Below are 6,773 nucleotides of genomic sequence, written 5' to 3'. Positions count from 1 at the left end.
CAAAACCAAACATATTAACAAAATAAAATAAATAGAATAGATATGTACAAGTAAAATAAATAAATAAATAGAGTAATAAATATGTACAAACATATATACATATCTGGGTCCGATTGCACCTTCACTTGGCATCTCCCCCAGTTTTTAATTCTTAAACACACAAGATGTTCCCATCATTTGGCAGAGGTTTTTGGATACAGTGCTGAATTCTAGGTCAGATGATATGGACTACATTCCGTATTTCACCTGTCACAGCCCTAAAATATTGGGGAACTTCTTGAAGAATTTCCAAAAAGTGACTTGAGTTCCTTACACACAGGCATTTTACATGCATGACAACTATAGATAAATCTGTCATGCATGATGACTAGGAATAAATCTGTAGTTGATGATGATGAAGATGGTGAATTCAGCTTTCCCAAAGTTCCTTTTCTCCCTACTCCGACCCTAAGAGTTAGGAATCATTTTCTTACATCGGAGTCACAGACATTTAAAAATAACTTGACCAAAGTGAGATTGACAGTATGGAATTAATGAGCCTTCCCAATCAAGAGTGGCCCGCTTTAATGTTCTTATTTGATTGCGTTGTGGCACTTTCTAATCTTTTCAAAACTCAGCTATCTCTTTAATGGCATTAAGGAGTAATTGGTGGATCTAGGACATTTTCTCGGGAACATGTGAGAATCAGTTTAAGAAGTGATAAAACATGTCTGCTATCAGAGAATTCTTTGGGGAACTCCGCAAGTTATGTAAGTGATTGTGACCACTGTTTTCTTGGTCACGTATGTCATAACTGAACTCTCTTGCATACTCTAATAATTCCATTTATTTTTCTCCTCTGGCACATGCATCCTAATGTTTCCCCAAAAAGGGATTTAAAAACATACTTAGGAACTGATTTTCCTGGTACAAATAAGAAGTGTAATTTTCAAAAGTAAAAATGAAATGCTTAAAGATCAGAGAGTGATCATTTAAAGGGATTCATTAGGTTTTCTTTGCCTTTTTTTTAAAAAAAAATGGCCTTTGTGAAGTGCTTACTATATGCCATGCACAGTCCTAAGCCCTGGGATAGATACAAGCAAATCAGGTTGGAGACACTCCCTGTCCCACATGGGGCTCACAGTCTTAATCTCCATTTTACAGATGAGGTCATTGAGGCCCAGAGAAGTGCAGTGACTTGTCCGAGGTCACACAGCAGACAAGCGGCGGAGCTGGGATTAGGTTCTCTGACTCCCAGGCCCGTGCTTTTACTGGATGTGATTTGATTAGCTCAACTTCAAAGACATTTTCAACATCCATACTAAGTGAAATACCCCACGTTATGTGGGATTCTAGCATTACCTGGACCTCCCTCAGTGATGTCTCAAAGACTCCTTATTTCTGTTCCCAGACATCAGCACTAATCAGATGGGTAGGATTTGTTATGTATATATGAGAACAGTGCCGTTCCTGAGTCACATCTACTACATCCTTAGCACTCTTGGGTCTCTAAGCAAAGTGGATTTAGCAAACTGAGGAGGTTAAGCTGCTGGTGGAACGGCCACAAGTTACAGGTGTTCAGGGAAGGTGGTGCTGCTTGCTCTCTGTTATCCATTCAGGGTGGCTGAATGGATTAGTCAGGGTTTAGAAATATACAATGTTTTCTTAATTTGGGTAAAGTAAGTTTTACATTTTTTTAAATGTGCAATTTTTAGCCTCAAGTTTCATAATTCACATGTAACAAGAAATACGTGGCAAGACTTTGGTAATGTTATTCCTCTGCGGTGGTTGCAAATGAGGTAGACAGTTAAATGAACACTCAACCTTACAGTTATACTTAGCCTTTACCTCAAGTTCAGGCAACATTGCATAATTTAGGCCCTTGGACTCCAGTATTTAATTCCCAAATCAACAATACCTAAATTTTGGTTTTGAGGTGAGAGCTCTCTGTTGGTGCCCAAAGAATGATGACATACAAAAGATCAGCAAAAACTGACCATGGGTATCAATTATCCAGTGGAAAAAAAAATTGAAAATGATTAAGCCTTCCAGATAGCGCATTCCAAAATACAGATTCATTTTTATTGGCATCAGTGGAGATGCTGACAACTCATAAAATAATGATGGTATTTGTTAAGTGCTTACTATGTGCTAAGCACTGTTCTAAGCACTGAGGTAGGTACAAGGTAATCAGGTTGTCCCATGTGAGGCTCAGTCTTAATCCCTATTTTACAGATGAGGTAACTGAGGCACAGAGAAATGAAGTGATTTGCCCAAAGTCACACAGCTTTTAAGCAGCGGAGCTGGGATTAGAACCCACAACCTCTGACTCCCAAGTCCATGCTCTTTCCACTAAGCTTCTCAGCCGCAGATAACATTGACATAACCTGACAAAAGTAGATTTAGAATGGTTTCATCATATCTATTTTAGCAGTGAAAAACAGATTTTAAGAAGTACAATTTTTAAAAGATGGGATAGGTTTTGAGTGAAATTGGGGAAAATGAGTAGCAGTTCCCACCTCAATGTTTATTCATTCATTCATTCAATCGTATTAATTGAGCACTTACTGTGTGCAGAGCACTGTACTAAGCGCTTGGGAAGTACAAGTTGGCAAAATATAGAGCCGGTCCCTACCCAACAGTGGGCTCACAGTCTAGAAGGGGGAGACAGAGAACAAAACAAAACATATTAACAAAATAAAATAAATAGAATAAATATGCACAAAATAAATAGAGTAATAAATGCATACAAACATATATACAGGTGCTGTGGGGAGGGGAAGGAGGTAAGGCGGGGGGGATGGGGAGGAGGGGGAGAGGAAGGAGGGGGCTCAGTCTGGGAAGGCCTCCTGGAGGAGATGAGCTCTCAGTAGGGCCTTGAAGGGAGGAAGAGAGCTAGCTTGGCGGATGTGCGGAGGGAGGGCATTCCAGGCCAGGGGGATGACGTGGGCCGGGGGTCAACTGCGGGACAGGCGAGAACGAGGCACGGTGAGGAGATTAGCAGCAGAGGAGCGGAGGGTACGGGCTGGGCTGCAGAAGGAGAGAAGGGAGGTGAGGTAGGAGGGGGCGAGGTGATGGAGAGCCTTGAAGCCGAGGGTGAGGAGTTTCTGCCTGATGCGTAGGTTGATTGGTAGCCACTGGGTTTAGTAATGGGGCTTCAAAAACATACCTCCTCCTCTTCCTTTCCTGTAAACTGTGTTAGCTCCTTTGGGCAATGATCACCTCTCCCAACTCTATTGTACTTTCCCAAGCACTTAAGTATAATAATAATGATGGCATTTGTTAAGTGCTTACTATGTGCAAAGCACTTTTCTAAGTGCTGGGGAGGATACAAGGTGATCAAGCTGTCCCACATGGGGCTCACAGTCTTAATCCCCATTTTACAACTCTCTCCTCGACCCCCTCCAGTCTGGCTTCTGTCTGTCCCCTACATTCCACGGAAACTGCCCTCTCAAAGGTCACCAATGACCTCCTGCTTGCCAAATCCAACGGCTCATACTCTGTCCTAATCCTGCTCGACCTCTCAGCTGCCTTCGACACTGTGGACCACCCCCTTCTCCTCAACACGCTATCTGACCTTGGCTTCACAGACTCTGTCCTCTCCTGGTTCTCCTCTTACCTCTCCGGTCGTTCATTCTCAGTCTCTTTTGCAGTCTCCTCCTTCCCCTCCCATCCTCTTACTGTGGGGGTTCCCCAAGGTTCAGTTCTTGGTCCCCTTCTGTTCTCGATCTACACTCTTGGTGTACACCCTTGGTGACCTTCATTCCACGGAAACTGCCCTCTCAAAGGTCACCAATGACCTCCTGCTTGCCAAATCCAACGGCTCATACTCTGTCCTAATCCTGCTCGACCTCTCAGCTGCCTTCGACACTGTGGACCACCCCCTTCTCCTCAACACGCTATCTGACCTTGGCTTCACAGACTCCGTCCTCTCCTGGTTCTCCTCTTATCTCTCCAGTCATTCTTTCTCAGTCTCTTTTGCAGGCTCCTCCTCCCCCTCCCATCCTCTTACTGTGGGGGTTCCCCAAGGTTCAGTGCTTGGTCCCCTTCTGTTCTTAATCTACACGCACTCCCTTGGTGACCTCATTCACTCCCACGGCTTCAACTATCATCTCTACGCTGATGACACCCAGATCTACATCTCTGCCCCTGCTCTCTCCCCCTCTCTCCAGGCTCGCATCTCCTCCTGCCTTCAGGACATCTCCATCTGGATGTCTGCCCGCCACCTAAGGCTCAACATGTCGAAGACTGAACTCCTTGTCTTCCCTCCCAAACCTTGTCCTCTCCCTGACTTTCCCATCTCTGTTGACGGCACTACCATCCTTCCCGTCTCACAAGCCCGCAACCTTGGTGTCATCCTCGACTCCGCTCTCTCATTCACCCCTCACATCCAAGCCGTCACCAAAACCTGCCGGTCTCAGCTCCGCAACATTGCCAAGATCCGCCCTTTCCTCTCCATCCAAACTGCTACCCTGCTCATTCAAGCTCTCATCCTATCCCATCTGGACTACTGCACCAGCCTTCTCTCTGATCTCCCATCCTCGTGTCTCTCTCCACTTCAATCCATACTTCATGCTGCTGCCCGGATTATCTTTGTCCAGAAACGCTCTGGGCATATTACTCCCCTCCTCAAAAATCTCCAGTGGCTACCAATCAATCTGCGCATCAGGCAGAAACTCCTCACCCTGGGCTTCAAGGCTCTCCATCACCTCGCCCCCTCCTACCTCACCTCCCTTCTCTCCTTCTACAGCCCAGCCCGCACCCTCTGCTCCTCCACCGCTAATCTCCTCACCGTACCTCGTTCTCGCCTGTCCCGCCATTGACCCCCGGCCCACGTCATCCCCCTGGCCTGGAATGCCCTCCCTCTGCCCATCCGCCAAGCTAGCTCTCTTCCTCCCTTCAAGGCCCTACTGAGAGCTCACCTCCTCCAGGAGGCCTTCCCAGACTGAGCCCCTTCCTTCCTCTCCCCCTCGTCCCCCTCTCCATCCCCCCATCTTACCTCCTTCCCTTCCCCACAGCACCTGTATATATGTATATATGTTTGTACATATTTATTACTCTATTTATTTATTTATTTTACTTGTACATATCTATCCTATTTATTTTATTTTGTTAGTATGTTTGGTTTTATTCTCTGTCTCCCCCTTTTCAACTGTGAGCCCACTGTTGGGTAGGGACTGTCTCTATATGTTGCCAATTTGTACTTCCCAAGCGCTTAGTACAGTGCTCTGCACATAGTAAGCGCTCAATAAATACGATTGATGATGATGATGATGACCTCATTCGCTCCCATGGCTTCAACTATCATCTCTACGCTGATGACACCCAGATCTACATCTCTGCCCCTGCTCTCTCCCCCTCTCTCCAGGCTCGCATCTCCTCCTGCCTTCAGGACATCTCCATCTGGATGTCTGCCCGCCACCTAAAGCTCAACATGTCGAAGACTGAACTCCTTGTGTTCCCTCCCAAACCTTGCCCTCTCCCTGACTTTCCCATCTCTGTTGACGGCACTACCATCCTTCCCGTCTCACAAGCCCGCAACCTTGGTGTCATCCTCGACTCCGCTCTCTCATTCACCCCTCACATCCAAGCCGTCACCAAAACCTGCTGGTGTCAGCTCCGCAACATTGCCAAGATCCGCCCTTTCCTCTCCATCCATACCACTACCCTGCTCATTCAAGCTCTCATCCTATCCCGTCTGGACTACTGCATCAGCCTTCTCTCTGATCTCCCATCCTCGTGTCTCTCTCCACTTCAATCCATACTTCATGCTGCTGCCCGGATTATCTTTGTCCAGAACTCCCCTCCTCAAAAATCTCCAGTGGCTACCAATCAATCTGCGCATCAGGCAGAAACTCCTCACCCTGGGCTTCAAGGCTGTCCATCACCTTGCCCCCTCCTACCTCACCCCACTTCTCTCCTTCTACAGCCCACCCCGCACCCTCCGCTCCTCCGCCGCTAATCTCCTCACCATACCTCGTTCTCGCCTGTCCCGCCATCGACCCCTGGCCCACGTCATCCCCCGGGCCTGGAATGCCCTCCCTCTGCCCATCCGCCAAGCTAGCTCTCTTCCTCCCTTCAAGGCCCTACTGAGAGCTCACCTCCTCCAGGAGGCCTTCCCAGACTGAGCCCCTTCCTTCCTCTCCCCCTCGTCCCCCTCTCCATCCCCCCATCTTACCTCCTTCCCTTCCCCACAGCACCTGTATATATGTGTATATGTTTGTACATATTTATTACTCTATTTATTTATTTATTTATTTTACTTGTACATATCTATTCTATTTATTTTATTTTGTTAGTATGTTTGGTTTGTTCTCTGTCTCCCCCTTTTAGACTGTGAGCCCACCGTTGGGTAGGGACTGTCTCTATATGTTGCCAATTTGTACTTCCCAAGCGCTTAGTACAGTGCTCTGCACATAGTAAGCGCTCAATAAATAGGATTGATGATGATGATGAGGGAACTGAGGCACAGAGAAGTAACTTGCCGAAAGTCACACAGCTAAGTGGCAGAGTTGGGATTTGAACTCATGACCCCTGACTCCCAAGCCCATGCTCTTTCCACTGAGCCACGCTGCTTCTCTATTGTGCTGCATGCAATAATTGCTAAAGAAATACTGTTAATTGATTAATTGATTTCCCAGCTGCTCTAGCACATAAGTGGCAGTATGGATCTGTTAGTCCCTCAATAACAGGGCAGGAGAGATGAGGTGGGTTAGAGACCTCCCCACTTTCTAACCAGTGTAAGCAGATTCCCTAGACCACTTCACAACATTAAACTGCTAAACTTGGAGATG

Source organism: Tachyglossus aculeatus, chromosome X1 (genome assembly GCF_015852505.1).
Source record: "Tachyglossus aculeatus isolate mTacAcu1 chromosome X1, mTacAcu1.pri, whole genome shotgun sequence".
Lineage (NCBI taxonomy): Eukaryota > Metazoa > Chordata > Mammalia > Monotremata > Tachyglossidae > Tachyglossus > Tachyglossus aculeatus.
The sequence above is the reverse complement of the archived record's forward strand: the minus strand, read 5'-3'. Positions refer to the sequence as shown.